Source organism: Neophocaena asiaeorientalis, unplaced genomic scaffold (assembly GCF_003031525.2).
Source record: "Neophocaena asiaeorientalis asiaeorientalis breed wild unplaced genomic scaffold, Neophocaena_asiaeorientalis_V1.1 scaffold111, whole genome shotgun sequence".
Taxonomy (NCBI): domain Eukaryota; kingdom Metazoa; phylum Chordata; class Mammalia; order Artiodactyla; family Phocoenidae; genus Neophocaena; species Neophocaena asiaeorientalis.
Genome location: NW_020174994.1, coordinates 540,960 through 562,816, shown reverse-complemented (window position 1 = coordinate 562,816; position 21,857 = coordinate 540,960). Strand labels below are relative to the sequence as shown.

The window sequence follows — 21,857 nt, the reverse complement described above, 5'->3', positions numbered from 1 at the left end:
CACATACACACAAAAGGAGAAAAGGGGAAAAATATATATATATCATTTCTCCCAAAGTCCACCTCCTCAATTTCAGATGATTCGTTGTCTATTCATTTTCCACAGATGCAGGGTACATCAAGTTGTTTGTGGAGATTTAATCCGCTGCTCCTGAGGCTGCTGGGAGAAATTTCTTCCCAGACCCCACCCGCCCCGGCGAGTAAGCAGACAAGCCTCTCGGGCTGCTGAGTGCCGGTCGGCCCTGATCCTCCGTGCGGGAATCTCCCCGCTTTGCCCCCCGCACACCTGTTGCTGCGCTCTCCTGCGCGGCTCCGAAGCTTTCCCCCGCCACCACCCGCAGTCTCCGCCCGCGAAGGGGCGTCATTGATCAGGGGGCTCTGGCTCACTCAGGCCAGGGGGAGGGAGGGGTACGGATGCAGGGCGAGCCTGCAGCGGCAGAGGCCAGAATGACGTTGCACCAGCCTGAGGTGCACCGTGTGCTCTCCCGGGGAAGTTGTCCCTGGTTCACGGGACCCTGGCAGTGGCGGGCTGCACAGGCTTCCGGGAGCAGAGGTGTGGATAGTGACCTGTGCTTGCACACAGGCTTCTTGGTGGCAGCAGCAGCAGCCTTAGCGTCTCATGCCCGTCTCTGGGGTCCGCGCTTTTAGCCGCGGCTTGCGCCCGTCTCTGGAGCCCCTTTAAGCAGCGCTCTTAATCCCCTCTCCTCGCGCACCAGAAAACAAAGAGACAAGAAAAAGTCTCTTGCCTCTTCGGCAGCTCCAGACTTTTCCCCGGACTCCCTCCCGGCTAGCCGTGTCGCACTAACCCCCTGCAGGCTGTGTTCACGCCGCCAGTCCTCTCCCTGCACTCCGACCGAAGCCCGAGCCTCAGCTCCCAGACCCCACCCGCCCCGGCGAGTAAGCAGACAAGCCTCTCGGGCTGCTGAGTGCCGGTCGGCCCTGATCCTCCGTGCGGGAATCTCCCCGCTTTGCCCCCCGCACACCTGTTGCTGCGCTCTCCTGCGCGGCTCCGAAGCTTTCCCCCGCCACCACCCGCAGTCTCCGCCCGCGAAGGGGCGTCAAGCGTGTGGAAACCTTTCCTCCTTCCCAGCTCCCTCCCACTGGTGCAGGTGCCGTCCCTGTTCTTTTGTCTCTGTTTTTTCTTTTGCCCTACCCAGGTACGTGGGGAGTTTCTTGCCTTCTGGGAGGTCTGAGGTCTTCTGCCAGCGTTCAGTAGGTGTTCTATAGGAGTTGTTCCACCTGTAGATGTATTTGTGGGGAGGAAGGTGACCTCCACGTCTTAATCTTCCGCCATCTTGAAGCTCCTCCCCCAGGCGGATTCTTAACCACTGCGCCACCAGGGAAGCGCAGAATTATTGCTTTAAGCAAAAAGGTTAATCACCTATATAGCAAGCAGAACGCCACACCCATAGTTTGAAATCTATAGTTGGCAGAAATGGATTTAACAAACATATTTTCATTCAACAAATGCAGGTACTCTGTTAGGCAATTTGTGAAACATAGAAAGATGAACAAAATGCAATTTTTGCTCGAGACTCTTGTCGTGTGTTGGGAGGAGTCAGACATGCAGATGAGAAGATTCTACCAGGAAAGGGAAAGCAACAGGCTCTGCTATTGAGAAAGAGACCGCCAAACAGGAGAGTCAGGCATTCTGTGTTGATTAAAATCTAATCACAATGAAATGTACTAAGATTTAATCAGTTCCCTGGAATTTAGCCTTTACAAGAGTTTTAGGCTTTTTTGTTTTTTGCTTTCTCACTTTTTAATGCCTACATAGGAAGATTCAGCTGACTGAAGTATAAAACCAAGACTTGGTGTCAGCCTGAATGACAGAGAAGTATCTCTGGCCTAAAATTACAATTGGACACATACAATAAAAAAGGAAAGACAATCAGAACACATTATACCCCGATTCTAAAAGTCCACCTGCAGTGAGCAGACTAGAAGCCACCTTGAACCTACTGAAGAAGCATCTCTTTGAGAGGAACCCTGGAATCCATGCTGTAAACCCACACAGTAAAATGTGGGAAATGCTGAGGTATGAACCATATAATGTTGTACAAATACTTAACTGCCTTAAACTCTAGCTTCCTGGTTATAAAATTAAGAAACTTAAAACCTTCTTAAGCTGTTTGTGAAGATCAAATGAGATATTCACTAAATGGATAATAAATGAATATAAAGTATAAGTGCATGTGCAAATTGCACGTACAGTGATAGAACAACAATAAATAACACATAACCCAGCATCTGTCACAGAGTCATTATCCAGCAGCAGTCAATGTCCTTCTTGCTATCTCTCCAGAATCTTCCCAAATGGCTAGCACATTTCCTATATCAGAAGAGAAGGGAGACCTTCAGGTTCTGAGCTTCTCCACATCTCCAGTTCTTCCCATCCTGTTACAACCCCCTGCTTTCTCCTCTTCTCTTTAGCGTATCCTTTCAACACGCCATAAAACAGCACAAGAAATAGACAGTTTTAAAGAATGAACTCAATAAGGATAAATAGAAGTTTTACTATTTTCTTCCTGCACCCCAGGGAATTGTTTGAAAACCACTGCTCCATGACAAGGTTCGGCTGGTGAGAGAGGTGCACTAAAAATGTTCCTGCCCCACCCATGTCCTTTTCATTTCAGTGATTGAAACCTACTCACTTCCTGTTCAGAAATGAGTTCACCAAACCTTGAAATCATACATACCTTCATTGTCTTTAATATCAAAAAAACAAAAAAAATAGAGAGTTTTCTAACCTCTTGTAGTTTCATTTACTGCCTGGTACTTTCTGTGGTGTGTTCAGCTGAAGTTCACCACAAGAATGTAACTCAACTTCTCCTCCCCCAAGCTCCCCACCAATACTTCCTGTTGGTTGGTTAACCTTTTGTGTAAGGAAGTAAGTTTCCTTACATTGCTCAACACCAACGACTGACCCACTGCTGATGGTGCCATTTCCTATGTGGAAATTTCCATCCTCTATGAAAAGACTCACAGTTGAGTTTTTGTTATTACTCTACTAACTCACAAAAAAGAACAGAAAGGAAACCAGAGAATGCACGAAGGAAGACATTTCTTTATAAGTTAAGCCCTGATAGGGACCCAGATTTATGAATAGAAGAGTTTCCTGCTCAACTATTAAAATTTCAGGAATTAAAAGTAAACTAAAAATAATATAAATCCACTACTATACTAAAATTAAGCTGGTATGATTTTTTAAATAAGATACCCAAATTCCTGGATGCTAAAAGTTGCCTTTGGGGATAAACTTCTCCCAGCAATTTGGACGTTCCCTCAAGGGCTCTCCTGAATAACCCTTTCAGTGCAGGCACTCAGACACAAAGCCAAACAGTGGGGTTCAGAAAGTTTGTTGTTATCCAAGCCCACTCACCAAAACCAGGTGATTTTAACTTTCCCTTTCAAATGTATTCTGAACCATGTGTTCCAGAACTAGATGACCCAGCTCTAAACCAGACAGCCTAACCCAAGCAGACCATTGGCATCCCTAGTTGTAAAAGTCATTTTAACAGTTCGTTTCCAAATGACAAATGCTCCACAGCCAAAACTGAATCCTGGAAGAGACTGCTGGCACCAATGAGAGAAATACTCCCAAAAATGATGTATCTCTTGCTATCAGGGAAGCACAGTGTCTTCTTTGCTCATAATAACCAGAAGATATTTGGGGGCTCTGCTTTTTTATAGATTGACATCATAAGTCATTACAATAATAGGGGGCATTTATGAGAAAGGAGGAGTCAATCTGGATCAGTTTCAGGGTTCCAGTGGTGCTTGCCATCTCAGAACCTTCAAGACACAGGAGCAGCCAGACACTCTTTTGACACTCACTCCAGTCCTACTTTCTCTTTAGCAGGCTATCATCCAGCAAGAACCAAATCCAGGGCCACATGGCTTGAAGGAAGCTCTTCCCTTCATCTCTTTACCCTTTTAGCCTGCCCTGCACATCAGTAGGTGTGAACACTCCCTACCCCATGCATGTCATTTGGAAAGTGCAGGATCAAAGTTCAAGATCAAAGAAGTTTGGGCTCCTAATCAAAACTATCTCTAGGACATTTCACACATTTGTCACCATTTTCTAAGCCCCAATTCTGAACCAACCCCTCTGCAAGGCATTAGGGATGCCAAGATAACCAAGACCTGGTCTCTGCCCTAGCAAGAACCTTTCTAGTGGAAGAGAAGTGAGTTGTTGATAAGTCACTGTGATACAACAGAACAGAAGCTCTAAGAGACGTGTCCCCTTTCCGAATATGTTTTGGAACATAGGAGAAGGAGGACTTATTTCTGTGTGTGTGGAAGTGTCAGTGAAAAACCTCAGGATAGCATGTGAAGCTGAATCCTAAGAGATGAGTAGAGAGGATCTGTTTAGTTCTATGAGCTAACAGTCCAAGAGGAAAATGTCTCTGATAGTTTTTATCTCTCCTCAGCTACTACCCCATCCCACCTCAGAGAAAAGCAGCCCCCTACTGTCACCTGGGTTTCCATTCCAAATGGCTGGAGTGAGTCACAGTCACACATCCTACAACATTCATGAATGTGGAGGACAGAAGTGAGCTAGTAAGGTAAAGGTAAAGGTAATTAAGTAAAGGTAAATTTATCAGTAAATTCACCAGTGAAAGTAATTAAGAGGTCCTGGTGGATCAGAAACCAGACAAGGGTTAGGCAGGAATTGAGTCCTAAAGCCCTCAAGTGCTGTCTTGGGCACCCCACCTCTGAGGAAAGGAATCTGAATGCATTCTGTCCTGCATAAGGTGCTGACACTGTGCTGTACTGTAGAGTGTAAGGAAATGCACCCTATTATGAAGCTGGAATACGGCACAGGGGGCTTGGTGCAGGGGGTGAAAGCTCAAGATGGCAGGAGGGAGGCTGTCTGAAGTGGCTACAGAATTATCCCACCCGCTAGAGATGTCCCCTAAGGGAGGTGGACAGACCCCATTAAAGGCTTTCTTTGGGGAAATATGAATTCCAGATGAACAATGGCAAGGTGTGCATCCCTCCATTTCTGAACACATCCCCACAAATGCTGAGCCCCCTTGAGGTAGAATGTGCTCCAGTCTCACTGTAGGCCTGTGACCTCCAATGGCTGAGTGGATGTTGCAGCTACTTCTGGTGCATCCCCATGTTCCTATGCATCCTTAGGTAAGGAAGGTGGTGTTTTTCAGAAATTCCCTTATTGGTAAGCCAATGTTTTATCTTGTACCCAGTATGTCAAGGGAAGCAGGCATGAATATGTTCCCAGAAAAGCAGGAGAATGAGACATGGGGTTATGTCACACCAGAGGACAATGAAGGCAGACACCAAAGTCCTGGTTTATTCCTAGCTTGGGCGTAAGCTTCAAGAGAGACCTGAAAGATATAGAGGCACCTAGGAAATCTGGCTTAGTGGCTTGTTTCCTCCTGCTCAAAAGGGTGCTCTTGTCCACGATGGCATCAAATCCAGCAAGAATGGAGCAGCAGGAGAGCACTGAAGGAGGAAAGGGGCTTCAGACACCTAAGGCTATATTCCTGCCCGCTCATGGCTGGTGAAAGGCAAGGCCTGGGTCAAGATGAGGAGATTTCCTCATGCAGAGAGAATCCAGAGGACCTAGTGAGCCAGGAGGTAGATGGGCCCCAGGATTAGCAGCTGGAGTTTGTTCCCTGTGGACAGATACTCCAAGATGAAGAGGAGCTGAGCCCTGCCTAGCTAAGAGACCACGTATTTCTTATTCTCGAGGGCAAGGAGACCTTCCCAACTACACATGTGCAGAAAGGCTCCTCAGAAGTCAAAAGGGAGGGGGCGTCACCTCATAGTAAGTGATGTCACTACCCATAGGCCTCTTTGCTAGAATCCACCTTGGCTAAGAGATGCGCAAGCACACATGGGAGGACCCTGAGATAAACCAAATACGAACTCAGAATTTGGCAAAGCAAGATGATTGGCCAAAGGAAACCCAGAAGAAATGCCCCATATAAGTGATTCAAACTACCACGAGGGCACGACTCTTTCTCTGAGCCCACCTGTGTGTCAATCCACGTGTACTCTTTTCCACATAATAAACAGTTCAGTTGTTTCACTGCTTTCTGCCTCTGTAGAAATTCATTTTCTGTAAAGCTGACAGACCAGGGCCTTGTCACTGATCACTGGTCCCTGGTGGTCTACTGTCTAGGATTCAGCGCTCTCATTGCCACAGCCTGACTTCAATCTCCGGCCGGGGAACTGAAATCCTAGCCACTGCAGGCCAAGGCCACTGAAATCACTAGCATGTATCCAAGGCTCTCACCTCCTCACTGTAACAGAATCAAATGAGTCCTCTGTTTACCTAGATGACATCTTGGAGAGGAGCAGGGAGAATAGAAGGACGTAAGAAATCTGGAGTTTCTCTGAGCTCCTGTAAGATGCTGCACTTGCCCGTCATGGCATTTGCCTTGCTGTAATCTCCACCTGTCCACTTGTCCAGGCCTGCAACACCTGAGGGTGGCAACTCAATGTCTCACACATAGCACTGGGCTTAGCACAGAATATAAGAGCCCAGGACCCCTGTGATGAGATTTCCCAGGCACTGATGCAAGTCACTCAACCTCCTTGGGTCCCAATTTTCTCATCTATAAAACAAGAGTCTCAAACCACAATGTCTAAGCAGACATCCTAAATCTAACATTCCATAATAATAGTGATAGGTAAGAACTCCTAATATCTATGCAGTACTTACTAGAACTCCTAATATCTATGCAGTACTTACTATGTTCTAAGTGCTTCACACATCGCAACTCAGTTCCTTCTTACAACAATCCTGTGAAGTAAGCCTTTTTGCAGATAAGGAATTGGAAAAACAGAGATATTAAGGAACTTTAATAAGATTGCAGAGCTAGAAGGAGCCAGAACTGGAATTTGAACCTGGAAGTCTGGTTCTGGAATCTACGTGCCTAACCTAGCTCTGTTTCTGTGTAATGATGCCTCCTTTCATTCCTTATAGGAGCTGGTGTGAGTTTATTCATCCCCAAAAGCTGAGACGTGTCTGATTCCCCACTGATGTGCTAGGAATACAAAATCTAGCTTATTACAATTAGTAAAGAAAGACAGCAGCACCCTGAAACTTTATAATTTAATCTTTAACACCAATATCAAAAAGCATTGGTATACTTCAATAGTCTCATCTTCAAACTATTAGTAATATTATTAGGAATAATGCTAACAATACATATATGTATAATTAACAGCAATTATAATTTAATTAGTAGTACTTCCAAAAAAATTATAAAATCATGCTGCTATTACTCTTGCATGTTCTCAGATACTTAATATCAGAAATAAAAATGTTTTGTTCCAGAAATTTTAACTGATTATATTTATATTAGACCAAATTTTTATATGGTTTGTCAGATTTATTTTGTCCCTTCGGTTATTTTTTAAAGTTAATGCAAAGAGAAAAAATATATATATATATATACATTTATGTATATATCCAAATAACTTTGCTATACACCTGAAACTAACACAGTATTGTTTATACTATACTTCAATTTTTTAAAATCACTGAATTAAAATTTATTATTAATCTAAAATTAAAAACTAATCCTCAAATCAGTTACTGTAAAACTTTTAAGTATATTTGGAATAAGCTGGGTGTGTGAATCTACTTTTCCAGTGGTAAATTTTATGAAATTTAAATACAGACCAAATACCTCCAGTGAAAATTAAGCACCTGGATTGAGGTGCACTATCCATGTAAAACACACACCTGATTTTAAAGACTCAGTATGAAAAAAAAAAATGTAAAATATCTCATTGGTAATTGTTTATATTGAGTACAAGTTGAAATGGTAATATTTCAGATATACTGTATTTAATCGAATAAAATGTATTATTAAAATTAATGATTAAAAAAAGTTAACGTGAAAAACCACAGGTTCTATGCTTAATGAAAACAGTCACACTATAATAGTAATTTAGCAATTAGCCTATCGTTTGGCATCCAGGAAGCTGACATAAAAATAGACAATTTATTGACAATATTTAGACACTGGCTGTACTATTAAGTAATTAATATCCTATATCCTGAATTGCATGATTTGTATGATGAAAGGTACAGAACCAGGCATTCTAAGTTTGTGCTGGAGATATAAAGATTAATTAGACATAGAGTCTTACATTAAAATGTTGGAGTTTAGTAGAAGAAATAAAGCATAACATAAATTATTAGGACAAATTATGCAGTGATAAGTGCCCGTGTAAAGAGAGAAAGAAAGTTACGATGGGAAAGGAAAAAGAGAGAGAGAAGAGACTCATAATCAGAACAGACTGTGGGGACAGAAAGCATTTGTGTTGGGGTTTGAAGGGTTGGTATGATTTATGTATACAACAATAAGGAGTGAAAATCATTTGGGTTGAGAGAACAGCAAGAGCAAAGTCAGAGGAGTCAAAAAACAGTACAGGCAAGGATTATCTAATACTGTGTTTCACTCTGCCAAATTGAACATATAGAAGGCACTAATGGGAATTAAGGAAGATACGATAGCGTTACAATTATCTCGGCAAGTGGTAATAGTTGCCTAATTTAAGGCAATGTCAATGGAAATGGACAATAAAGTATAGATTCAAGAAGTATTCCAAAGAAAGAATCAACATTTGGCAACAGGAAGGAAAGAAGGAGGAGAAAATTCAAAGATGATGCTCAACATAATAAAGGCCATGTATGACAAACACACAGCAAACATCATTCTCAATGGTGAAAAACAGAAAGCATGTCCTCTAAGATCCAGAACAAGACAAGGATGTCCACTCGCGCCACCATTATTCAACATAGTTTTGGAAGTCCTAGCCATGGCAATTGGAGAAGAAAAAGAAATAAAAGGAATACAAATTGGAAAAGAAGTAAAACCGTCACTGTTTGCATATGACATGATACTATACATAGATGATCCTAAAGATGCCACCAGAAAACTATTAGAGCTAATCAATGAATTTGGCAAAGTTGCAGGATACAAAATTAATGCACAGAAATATCTTGCATTCATATACACTAACAATGAAAGATCAGAAAGAGAAATTAAGAAAACAGTTCCATTCACCATTGCAACAAAAAGAATAAAATACCTAGGAATAAACCTACCTAAGTAGGTAAAAGACCTGTACTCAGAAAACTATAAGACACTAATGAAAGTAAACAAAGACGACACAAACAGATGGAGAGATATACCATGTTCTTGGATTGGAAGAATCAATATTGTGAAAATGACTATACTATCCAAAGCAGCCTACAGACTCAATGCAATCACTAACAAACTACCAAAGGCATTCTTCACAGAACTAGAAGAAAAAATCTTAAAATTTGTATGGAGACACAAAAGACCCCGAATAGCCAAAGCAATCTTGAAGGAAAAAAAAAAACAGAGCTGGAGGAATCAGACTCCCTGACTTCAGACTATACCACAAAGCTACAGTAATCAAGACAATATGGTACTGGCACAAAAACAGAAATATAGATCAATGGAACAGGATAGAAAGCCCAGAGATAAACCCATGCACATATGGTCAACTAATCTATGACAAAGTAGGCAAGGATACACAATGGAGAAAAGCCAGCCCCTTCAATAAGTGGTGCTGGGAAAACTGGACAGCTACATGTAAAAGAATGAAATTAGAACACTCCCTAACACCATACACAAAAATAAACTCCAAATGGATTAAAGACCTAAATGTAAGACCAAACACTATATAACTCTTACAGAAAACCATAGGAAGAACACTCTTTGACATAAATCACAGCAAGATCCTTTTTGACCCACCTCCTAGAGTAATGGAAATAAAAACAAAAACAAACAAACGGGACCTAATGAAACTTAAAAGCTTTTGCACAGCAAAGGAAACCATAAACAAGATGAAAAGACAACCCTCAGAATGGGAGAAAATATTTGCAAATGAAGCAACTGACAAAGGATTAATCTCCAAAATATACAAGCAGCTCATGCAGCTCAGTATCAGAAAAACAAACAAACCAATCCAAAAATGGGCTGAAGACCTAAATAGACATTTCTCCAAAGAAGACATACAGATGGCAAAGAAGCACTTGAAAAGCTGCTCAACATCACTAATTATTAGAGAAATGCAAATCAAAACTACAATGAGGTATCACCTCACACTGGTTAGAATGGGCATCATCAGAAAATCTACAAACAATAAATGCTGGAGAGGGTGTGGAGAAAAGGGAACCCTCTTGCACTGTTGGTGGGAATGTAAACTGATACAGCCACTATGGAGAACAGTACGGAGGTTCCTTAAAAAACTAAAAATAGAATTACCATATGACCCAGTAATCCACTACTGGACACATACCCTTAGAAAACCATAATTCAAAAAGACACATGCACCCCAATGTTCATTGCAGCACTATCTAAAATAGCCAGGTCATGGAAGAAACATAAATGCCCATCAACAGACGAATGGATAAAGAAGTTGTGGTACATATATACAATGGAATATTACTCAGCCATAAAAAGGAATGAAACTGGGTCATTTGTAGAGATGTGGATGGATCTAGAGACTGTCATACAGAGTGAAGTAAGTCAGAAAGAGGAAAACAAATATCGCATATTAATGCATATATATGGAATCTAGAAAATGGTACCAATGAACTGGTTTGCAAGGCTGAAATAGAGACACAGATATAGAGAGCAAATTCATGGACACCAAGGGGGAAAAGGGAGGAGGGACAAATTGGCAGATTGGGATTGACATATATACACTAATATGTATAAAATAGATAACTAATGAGGACCTGCTGTGTAGCACAGGGAACTCCACTTCACTGTACAGTAGAAACTAACACAACGTTGTAAAACAACTATACCCCAATAAAAATAAATAAAAATAAAAACAAAGATGTTGCCAAGTTCTGAGCCCTAATGGCTAAGATAATGTTGGTGACATTGACAAAAATCAGGAGAAAGAAGGTGGAACGAGTTCTGTTCCATGTATTTGAGCTGTATGTACCAGTCGCAGCTAACATCACCAAGCAGGAGGAGATACTATTTCAAGCACAACAGTCACTCTGTGATTCACCATATGTGAAGGTGAAGTTACTTTCACTCTTACAGAAGTAAAACAAAAGCTGCACAGTATTAACCAGATCCTTCAGGATGCCTGAATGTTAAGGTGGGCTGTCAAGAATGACTCAGTCTTAACTCAGAGCCTCAACATCTAACATTAGCCTCAACATCTCAACATCTAACATTAGAGGAAAGTTTTAAAGGCTTTATGTTCCCACTCTTTAATCCTTAACTGGTTGAAATATGAAAGCTATTTTTCTCTTTTGAGATGTAGTTGTGACATATTCATTTTCAAACTTTCTCAGTTTCATCTACAGTAAAAACTTTGTGTGACATATTCTCAACTTATAAGTTGATCAAGGAGGTGCTCTAGATTTCATCATTTGGTTTTATCCTCTGTCAGTATTCTGAATAGTCTTTCCATATTGCTCTCAATCTTTAATCACACCACCATCACTTGATGGTATCACACTTCAGAAAATTTCCATTTTAACCCTGTTTCCATGAATGATTTTCACTGTGGTTTGTGGGAATTGCTTGAGATATACCCAGAGCATTTGACATGTCACATCTGTCCATCTGGATGACCTTTTCTGTGCACATTCGTGTATGCGCCTAGATTATTTCAAGTTTAGAACAATCTGGGCACAAATTACATATTTTTCCAAAAGTGTGGGAAGCAAACTGATTGAAAACCCAAGTGCAAGATTTCCACATGGGACTTTATCTAGCAACACAGTAAGCAGATGCTTTATGCTGAACAAGGAATAAGAGTCTACTTCCTGGACATATTTTTATAGATCATCATAATTGAAACCTGACATACATAAAACTGTAGGTAAATACTGATGCCATTGGAGCAGAGCACCATAAAGAGAAATTTCCTAGGCTTCTCTTGTATCCAACTAGGAAACTTTCAGTCCAGTTAAGGGCGCGCAGATGTAACTTCAAAGGGCCTCAAAAAGAGTGCAAATTCTTGCTGATAAAACTTTATCTCCCCAAGATTAAACTGTGCAGTCCTCAGATATTTAATAATCCTCTCACATACATTTCAGTGAAAGGTGAAGCTGTTTTATTTACTCCAGCCTTGAGTGTGGAGACTTTCTTCTTCTGAACTATTTATTGATCTAAGCATGACATTTAAATACACACAAGTAGCAGCAATTCCATTTGAATATCCTGATTGTGTCAATTACTGTGATGCTAACCATGCCCATTCCACCCTGGAGCTTAAGTAAACAGGGCCACCACTCTCTGCTCTTAGCAGAGGATTTATAGGAGCCATGTGTCTGGCATTCAGGAAGATGTTGTCTTGCTCTCACCAGTGATTACATATACAATATTGTCATATAATTTTCAGATTTTTCAAAGACTTCAAAGCTCACAACCTTCCGTGAACTTGCTATCTGGACATGTTTATCATGGCAGGGAATAAAGGGAGGAGTGCTATGCAGAGACTTCAAATTATGAGCACTTCACAGATGCATTCTGTATGTCTATAAAATGTCAAAATGTCCAGGAGAAAAGTAGAAAGGCTAGTCAGTCTACCACCCGTACAGGGAGAGAGCATGGCTGGAGCAAATGTGGCTTAAATATTAGTTTAAAAGGGCCATTTGATTTTTCCATGATCAAGATATTTTGTCCTAAAATTGTCCAAAAAACAATTGTCCAAAAAATTGTTTCTTTTGCTAAATGAGGTCATTTAATTGGTAAGTAGAAATGAGTTCACTTCCTCTCCTCTCTCTTTTCTGGAAGTGACCAGATGTCCATTTGGGGGAATTATCTTTGTGACATGGTACTGAGAACACAGAATAGGACTTGTGTGTTGCATGACAGTGGAGGCTCCGGAGTCAGGCTTGCCTTGGGGTGAAGCCCAGCCCTCCCACTTTGCAGCCAAATACCATTGGGTAATTTACCCTCTGTGTCTCAGTTGCCTCAGCGGTAAAATGGGGATGATGATCATGGATCCTACCTCATCAAGCTGTGAAGATTGAATAAAACAGTATGTATCTAGTATGTGGAAAGTATTCAGTGAGTATTATCATTATAATTGAAATATTGCACAGACAAAATAAAAGTACACACTTCTCACCTCAGGGATTAGGCCTTGAAGGACCAATAACAATTCTTTTTTGGGGGATTCTGAATTCTATATTCCCACAGCTTTTGTTCATGCTTTACCGGAGCACTTACATGGATGTCCTCCTCTGCATCATGCACTGCAAGAGGCTTCTCATACATATTATAGACACGGAATCAAGCAATGTGTTAATGCCAATCTTGCCATGAATACTTTCCTGTTTATTCTTTCATTATGTTTTGTTCACCCAGTAAGAACCTATTAGTGCCAGCCAATGGGCTATCCAAATGCGGCTGCCCCATATCTCTGGCTCTTACCAATCAATGAGTAAATTTTTCTAGAAAAGCAACATTTAGAGAGTTGACTAGATTGCCTATGCCAGAATATTCTGGGATGACTCATTCCAAGGGATGGCAAGTTATGCAACTATCTTTGTGCAGTGTAGGCTGAGGAGAGCCACTGTGTCCTTTGAAGGCTGAGCTTCATGGTGCATCATGACTCAGAAGTGATCAATAACCAAGTGGCATTTAAACATCTTGGCTAACTACCAGCAGCATTTTGCTCCAGTTATTGGAAACTCCTCAGAGGGAATGTGGGCCTGGGGTAAGATCTGAATCATCACTGTCTCTGAGGGTAAAAATGCATATTGCCAGGAAAGGCATGGCAAACAACAGAGACACAAGAATAGTCTCATTTTTTTGTCTGTCTGCACCATGAGCATCTGCTGTCCCTCCTCTGTTAAGAATGGTCACCAGGCTTCTCTCATGAAATATCACACATGCCCCATATTGCCGTACACAGGGTTAAAGGTGAGAGGGGTGCCATCTTAGAAACAAGTGATAGTTAGAGAGGGGAGAGGGAACTGAAAGGAATCTAACATTTATTAAATCCCAAAGCCAGGCCTCCTGCGTGCCACTTTAATGATCTTTCCACTGTACCACACCTGGTGACAAGTTTTAAAGCTATTCTTTTACCAAAGTTCCCACTGATCAACTTAATTATCAACATTGTGGTAAAGGCTGTGAGCACAGCCTGCCAGCTGTAATGCTCATCTCAGTATCACTCTAGCCGTGGAGAGAATCTATCACTTTTCCTCCTTCTGCAATCTGTAAACCATGCTGGGACAGTCTCTTTCATACACTGGAGGTAAGAGGGTGGACTGGTGCAGCTTCTCTGGAGGGCAGCCTGGCAGTGTTCCAAACAACTTATACATGGGTTCCACCTCGGGACTTAATCCTCCCATTTCTGGAAATGTACACCAAGAAATGATCAGAGATGTGGCAGATATGTATGTGCAGTTAGTAAATCATGAGTCATCACTTGTCCATATATACATATATAGAGATATATAGATATAGATAACCAAATGAAATATGTGTTCACTCACCAGTTAGCCACACTGTTACACCCTGAAGGGCACCACTGCCCACCTGTTGACAGGTACTGGAATTGAAGACACAATGCCAGGATGAACTATCACATAAGAAGTGTATCTTATAAAGTCAACTGAATTTCACTAACTACAAATATTCCAATGTCAAACCATAAATTAGAAAGAAAAAAATTTAGTAAAAAAATCACTTTCCAGTCACTTTTTATATGTTTTTCTCCCTTTGCTGCTCTCTTATTCTCCCCTCCCCCATACCAACCACCAACAGCACTACCACCTTCATCTCCCAAGAAGTCTGTCTGCATTGTAAATCCTTTCTTTTTTTTTTTTTCAAAATCAAAGTAGGCATGAACAGGACTCAATTGCTGGTATGGAGAAAACTGTGTGAATAAATAAGGTAATTAAATGTATCCATTCTATAGAATAGTCAACACTACTTTGAGTGACTATGATATATCAGAGTGCACATAACAGTGCAAACATTAGGTAGTCCTCACTGTCTACCATCCTTCTACATAACCTCAAATTTGAACTTGAGAAAATTCAGATTACCCTAGACTACACATATTTGGGGAAGTAACTTCATTTAATCACTATGTTCTAAATAAAGTATTTTTGTTAGAAATCACATTTTATCTTGAGTCTTAGAATTCACCTACACAGTGTGATATTTTCTACCTGATGGGCAGATAGAAGTTAAACTTGGACAAGCACAAATACGTAGATTCTTGCATAGAAATAACACAAACAGTAGAGAGAGATTATCCCATGGGGGTTCTGAGAGGAAGTACCTAGGACCTTAAAGCCAAACTTCCACTGTCTAGGCCCAGCTTCCTCTACCCACAGATCCTTCAACTCAGCCCCTACCCACAAGATCCCAGGACCAATCTAGTCTTTTTCTGATACCGTACATCTTCATCTTACTGAACCTAAGGTTCAAGGCTCATATATTTCTGCAGCCTCTACTTCCCTATACTCTTGTAATTTACCTAATTACTTGTAATTTTCTGTTTAATGATATCTGTCTTCTCCTTAAGACTCTAAACTCCCTAAGAACAGAGACTGTGTCTGTCACATTCACAGCTTTATCCCCAGTACCTAGTGCAATACCTACCATATTGTTAGTGTTTAATAAATTTTGTTCCTGGGATATTGTGACTTATAATAACAAATATAAACGTGGTCTTCATCTCTGTTACTGGCACAGAGCTCCTAAAACCCTTGGAATTTCCTAAGTGATGAAAGCAATTGAGGTGGCTTGTTTTTTGTTATGTTAATGAGGTGACTTTTGGAGAGCATCTAAGGATGGGGGCTTGTTGCCAATAGAGCTTACCATCTAATTAGAGGGTTGGGACATTCAGTCCAACCCCTTAACCTCCAGGTACCCCAGAAGCTGGGTAACTTTCTCTCCCACACCTAGCCTTTTGTGTAAGTCTCTGCCTGGAACACACCCCTTGAAGTCTGGGGCTCTAAGTCGCTCTTACCAGGCAATCCCCCACCTCCAGGGACTGCAGTCCAGTTCCTGAGCATCCTTAGGCCTCTGAATCATGCTGATTTCCACGTCCCTGCAAGCTCCACTCTCCCCACTTCCAACAGCTGCATCTTTCCCCAGGTGTGGGCCTCATCCCCTCATAGGCTGTATTTATCTACCAGACCCTGGTTCCTCCTTATCTAGCCTCTTTTAATACCATTAGAGCTCCAGTTCTCAGTGTGGAGACCTGAAGAGAGACTCCAAGCAAACAGAACCTCAAAGTAACTCCAAATTCAAGACCTGAGACAGTGTGCAGAAAACTATTGTGATATGAGTTGTCAATGTAAAGAAAGTTACATTGAATCATCCACCATAATATACTAAACTGTCTGAAACTCCAGTAAAAGTCTCAATAAGAGCATTTAAAACACAGCCTACTTGGGAACATGTTTTATTCACAGATATGTACATAAAATATTTTAAAAATTCACAAGTGAAGCAAAATAATATACAGTTAAAATAGTGCAAATGTAAGAGGGAGTAGCCAAGATGGGAGGGTTATAGCCAAGAGGGCAGAGTAGGAAGACCCTGAACTTACCTCCTCCCATAAGCACACAAAAATGACAACTATTTACAGAGTGACTATGGATTAGAATGACCTGAAGACTAGCAGAAAATACTTTAAATAAGTAAATACTTATATTAAGTATTTACTTATTTAAAATATTTATTTACTTATTTAAAATATTTATATAAAATATTTTAAATAAGTAAATATTTTAAATAAGTGAGATGGGTAGGAGGGGTGGAGACATGGTATAGTCAAGACTCATACCCTCAGGTGGGCAACCCACAAATGGGAGGACAGAGGGAAGAAGTTCTTCCCAAAGAGTGAAGGCTCTGAGACTCATATCAGGTTCCCAAGCTGGGGGAGGAGGGTCCTACACTGGGAAGATGAGCCCCAAGTAGTGGCTTTGCAGGCTAGCAAGAACTGTGTATGAGATAGCCAGAGGGTTGTAGGAAACAGACACTCTGCTTTTAAAAGGTGAATGTAAAATCTCACACACTCTAAGACCCAGTACAGAGGCAGTAGTTTGAAGGGAGATTGGGTCAGTCCCACTTGCTGATCTTGTAGAGCTTCTCAGAGAGGCAAGAGGCAACTAGGATTCCTGCTGTGAACACAGAGGCTGGCAGCAGCCATTTTTGGCAGCTCATTCTACCACAAGGACACTGGGGCTGACAAGCACCATTTTGGACTCCCCAGTCTAGTCTATTAGAATCAGGGGCTTACCCACCCAATAGCAGGTCAGCATCAGTCCCAGGACTCCTCAGACCAAGTAGCCAGCTGCACAGGGACCCAGCCCCACCCATTAGGCTGCCACCAGCCCAAAAAATTCCCAGCCCCTACAGTCAGGCACTCTATGATGTAGCTCTGCCTACCAGTAGCCAACAGCCTCAGGAAAACGCAAGACCTGTCAGGCAACCATGAAGGGGGCCAGGTAGGTCTAAAAACACACCCACAGTAGTCAGTCCTACAACAACAGAAGTGTCCATGAAGCCCACATAAGAGACACTTCCCTGGAGCATATAGCTCTGGTGACAAGAAGAGAATGTGCTACTGAGTCCTATAAGATGTCTCCTACATAAGGCTACTTCTCCAAGATCATGAAATGTAAACAACCTACCTAATACATACAAAGAAACACAGAGAGTTAGGCAAAATTAGGGGATAAAAGAACAAGATAAAACCTCAGAAAAAACTAACTGAAGTGGAGATAAGCAATCTATATAATAAAGAGTTCAAGGTAATGATTATAGAGATGCTCAGTGAACTCAGGGGAAGAATGGATGAACACAGTGAGAAGTTTAACAAAGAGTTAGAAAATATAAAGAAGAATCAAAAGACTGAAGAATACAATAAGTAAAATAAAAAATACACTAGAAGGAATCAACAGTAAATTAGAAGAACGACTCAGTGAACTGGAAGACAGAGTAGTGGAAATCATATGAGCTGAACAGAAAAAATAAAAGAAAAAGGAACTTTTAAAAATGAGGACAGTTCAAGAGACCTCTAAGATAACATCAAGCATACTAAAAATTGAAAGATAGGAGTCCCAAAAAGAGAAGAGAGAAAGGGGCAGAGAATTTACTAAAAGAAATAATAGCTGAAAATTCCTTAATCTGGAAAAGGAAACAGACGTCAAGATTCAGGAAGACAGAGTCCCAAACAAGATCAACCCAATGAGAACCAAAACAAGACAAACCGTAATTAAATGCCAAAAATTAAAGATAGAAAAAGAATCTTAAAACAGCAAGGGAAAACCAACTAGTTGCGTACAAGGGACTCCCACAGTTTAATCAGTGGATATTTTACAGGCCAGGAGGGCATGCCAGGATATATTTAGAATTCCCTGCAGGGCACACCATCAGGGCAGCTGCAGTGGGTGACGGCTTGATGGGGACAGCTTTCATTGTTTACTGGAATGGCACGCAACATTTTTTTGTCCACAGTACTCTCTACAGATTAAATAAGATACAACATATAAAGCTGACAGCACAGTGCCTGGAATATAAGACTTCAAAAATACTGTTATCGGGCCTGAACCAAGATGGCGGAGTAGAAGGACGTGCTCTCACTCCCCCTTGCAAGAACACCAGAATCACAACTAGCTGCTGGACAATCATCAGCAGGAAGAAACAGGAACTCACCAAAAAAGATACCCCACATCGAAAGACAAAGGAGAAGCCATAAGGAGACGGTAGGAGGGGGGCAATCACAGTAAAATCAAATCCCATAAGTGCTGGGTGGGTGACTCACAGACTGGAGAACACTTATACAACAGAAGTCCACCCACTGGAGTGAAGGTTCTGAGCCCCACATCAGGCTTCCCAACCTGGGGTTCCAGCAAAACGGGAGGAGGAATTCTTAGAGAATCAGACTTTGAAGGCTAGTGGGATGATTGCAGGACTTCGACAGGACAGGGGGAAGCAGAGACTCCACTCTTGGAGGGCACACACAAAGTAGTGTGTGCATCAGGACCCAGGGGAAGGAGCAGTGACCCCAGGGGAGACTGAGCAGACCTACCTGCCAGTGTTGGAGGGTCTCCAGCACAGGCGGGCGGTGGCTGTGGCTCACCATGGGGACAAGGACACTGGCAGCAGAAGTTCTGGGAAGTACTCCTTGGCATGAGCCCTTTCACCAAAAAAGATACCCCACATCGAAAGACAAAGGAGAAGCCATAAGGAGACGGTAGGAGGGGTGCAATCACAGTAAAATCAAATCCCATAAGTGCTGGGTGGGTGACTCACAGACTGGAGAACACTTATACAACAGAAGTCCACCCACTGGAGTGAAGGTTCTGAGCCCCACATCAGGCTTCCCAACCTGGGGTTCCAGCAAAACGGGAGGAGGAATTCTTAGAGAATCAGACTTTGAAGGCTAGTGGGATGATTGCAGGACTTCGACAGGACAGGGGGAAGCAGAGACTCCACTCTTGGAGGGCACACACAAAGTAGTGTGTGCATCAGGACCCAGGGGAAGGAGCAGTGACCCCAGGGGAGACTGAGCAGACCTACCTGCCAGTGTTGGAGGGTCTCCAGCACAGGCGGGCGGTGGCTGTGGCTCACCATGGGGACAAGGACACTGGCAGCAGAAGTTCTGGGAAGTACTCCTTGGCATGAGCCCTCCCATAGTCTGCCATTAGCCCCACCAAAGAGCCCGGGTAGACTCCAGTGTTGGGTTGCCTCAGGCCAAACAACCAACAGGGAGGGAATGCAGACCAACCCAACAGCAGTAAAGCGGATTAAAGTATTACTGAGCTCTGCCCACCAGAGCAACAGTCTGCTCTATCCACCACCAGGCCCTCCCATCAGGAAACCTGCACAAGCCACTTAGTTAGCCTCATCCACCAGAGGGCAGACAGCAGAAGCACTACAATCCTGTAGCCTATGGAACAAAAACCACATTCACAGAATGATAGACAAGATGAAAAGACAGAGGGCTATGTACCAGATGAAGGAACAAGATAAAACCCCAGAAAAACAACTAAATGAAGTGGAGATAGACAACCTTCCAGAAAAAGAATTCAGAATAATTATAGTGAAGATGATCCAGGACGTGGGAAAAAGAATGGAGGCAAAGATCGAGGAGATGCAAGAAATGTTTAACAAAGACCTAGAAGAATTAAAGAACAACAAAAAAAAACAGATGAACAATACAATGACTGAAATGAAAAATACACTACAAGGAATCAATAGCAGAATAACTGAGGCAAAAGAACGGATAAGTGACCTGGAAGACAGAATGGTGGAAATCACTACATGGAACAGAAAAAAGAAAAAAGGATGAAAAGAAATGAAGACAGCCTAAGAGACCTCTGGGACAACACTAAACACACCAACAATCACATTATAGGGATCCCAGAAGGAGAATACAGAGACAAAGGACCCGAGAAAATCTTTGAAGAGATTATAGTCGAAAACTTCCCTAACATGGGAAAGGAAATAGCCACCCAAGTCCAGGAAGCAGAGAGAGTCCCAGGCAGGATAAACCCAAGGAGAAACACACCAAGACACATGGTAATCAAATTGACAAAAACTAAACACAAAGAAAAATTATTGAAAGCAAAAGGGAAAAATGACAAATAACATACAAGGGAATTCCCATAAGGTTGACAGCTGATGCCTCAACAGAAATTCTACAAGCCAGAAGAGAGTGGCATGATATATTTAAAGTGATGAAAGGAAAGAGGCTACACCCAAGATTACTCTATCCAGCAAAGATCTCATTCAGATTCGATGGAGAAATCAAAAGCTTCACAGACAAGCAAAAGCTAAGAGAATTCAGCACCACAAAACCAGCTCTACAACAAATACTAAAGGAACTTCTGTAAGTGGGAAACACAAGAGAAGAAAAGGACCTACAAAAACAAACCCAAAACAATTAAGAAAATGGTCATATGAACATACATATCGATAATTACCTTAAACGTGAATGGATTAAGACACAGCCTTGCTGAATGGATACAAAAACAAGACCCATAAACATGCTGTCTACAAGAGACCCACTTCAGACCTAGGGACACATACAGACTGAAAGTGAGGGGATGGAAAAAGATATTAAATGGAAATCAAAACAAAGCTGAAGTAGCAATACTCACATCAGAAAAAAATAGACTTGAAAATAAAGAATGTTACAAGAGACAAGGAAGGACACTACATAATGACCAAGGGATCAATCCAAGAAGAAGTTATAACAATTATAAATATATATGCACCCAACATAGGAACACCTCAATACATAAGGGAACTGCTAACAGCTATAAAAGACGAAATCGACAGTAACACAATAATACCAGGGGACTTTAACACCTCACTTACACCAATGGACAGATCATCCAGACATAAAATTAATAAGGAAACAAAAGCTTTAAAAGACACAATAGACCAGACAGATTTAATTGATATTTATACGACATTCCATCCAAAAACAACAGAATACACTTTCTTCTCAAGTGCTCATGGAACATTCTCCAGGTTAGTTCATATCTTGGGTTACAAATCAAGCCTTGGTAAATTTAAGAAAATTGAAATCGTATCAAGTACCTTTTCCAACCAACCCTATGAGACTAGGTATCAATTACAGGAAAAAGTCTGTAAAAAATACAAACACATGGAGGCTAAAGAATGCACTACTTAGGGCTTCCCTGGTGGCACAGTGGTTGAGAGTCCACCTGCCGATGCAGGGGACACGGGTTCATGCCCCAGTCTGGGAAGATCCCACATGCCGCGGAGTGGCTAGGCCCGTGAGCCATGGCCACTGAGCCTGCGCGTCTGGAGCCTGTGCTCCGCAACGGGAGAGGCCCGCGTACTGCCAAAAAAAAAAAAA

At 41.8% G+C, this 21,857-nt stretch overlaps 1 protein-coding gene across 4 annotated transcripts in view; it reads right to left on the bottom strand.

Annotated features, from left to right (window-relative positions):
• The window catches only part of ATP8B4 (ATPase phospholipid transporting 8B4 (putative)), a 287,386-nt gene that overhangs the window by 257,766 nt on the left and 7,763 nt on the right, over nt 1-21,857 (bottom strand). The window contains exon 1 of one of the 4 annotated variants that reach the window (XM_024761884.1): nt 14,497-14,531. The exons of 2 other annotated variants lie outside the window; for them this stretch is intronic. The gene's annotated coding sequence lies outside the window, so the exon portion shown is untranslated. Of the gene's footprint in view, nt 1-2,749; nt 2,794-14,496; nt 14,532-21,857 lie in introns of those variants that run through there. One more of the 4 variants, XM_024761883.1, reaches the window with a different exon arrangement.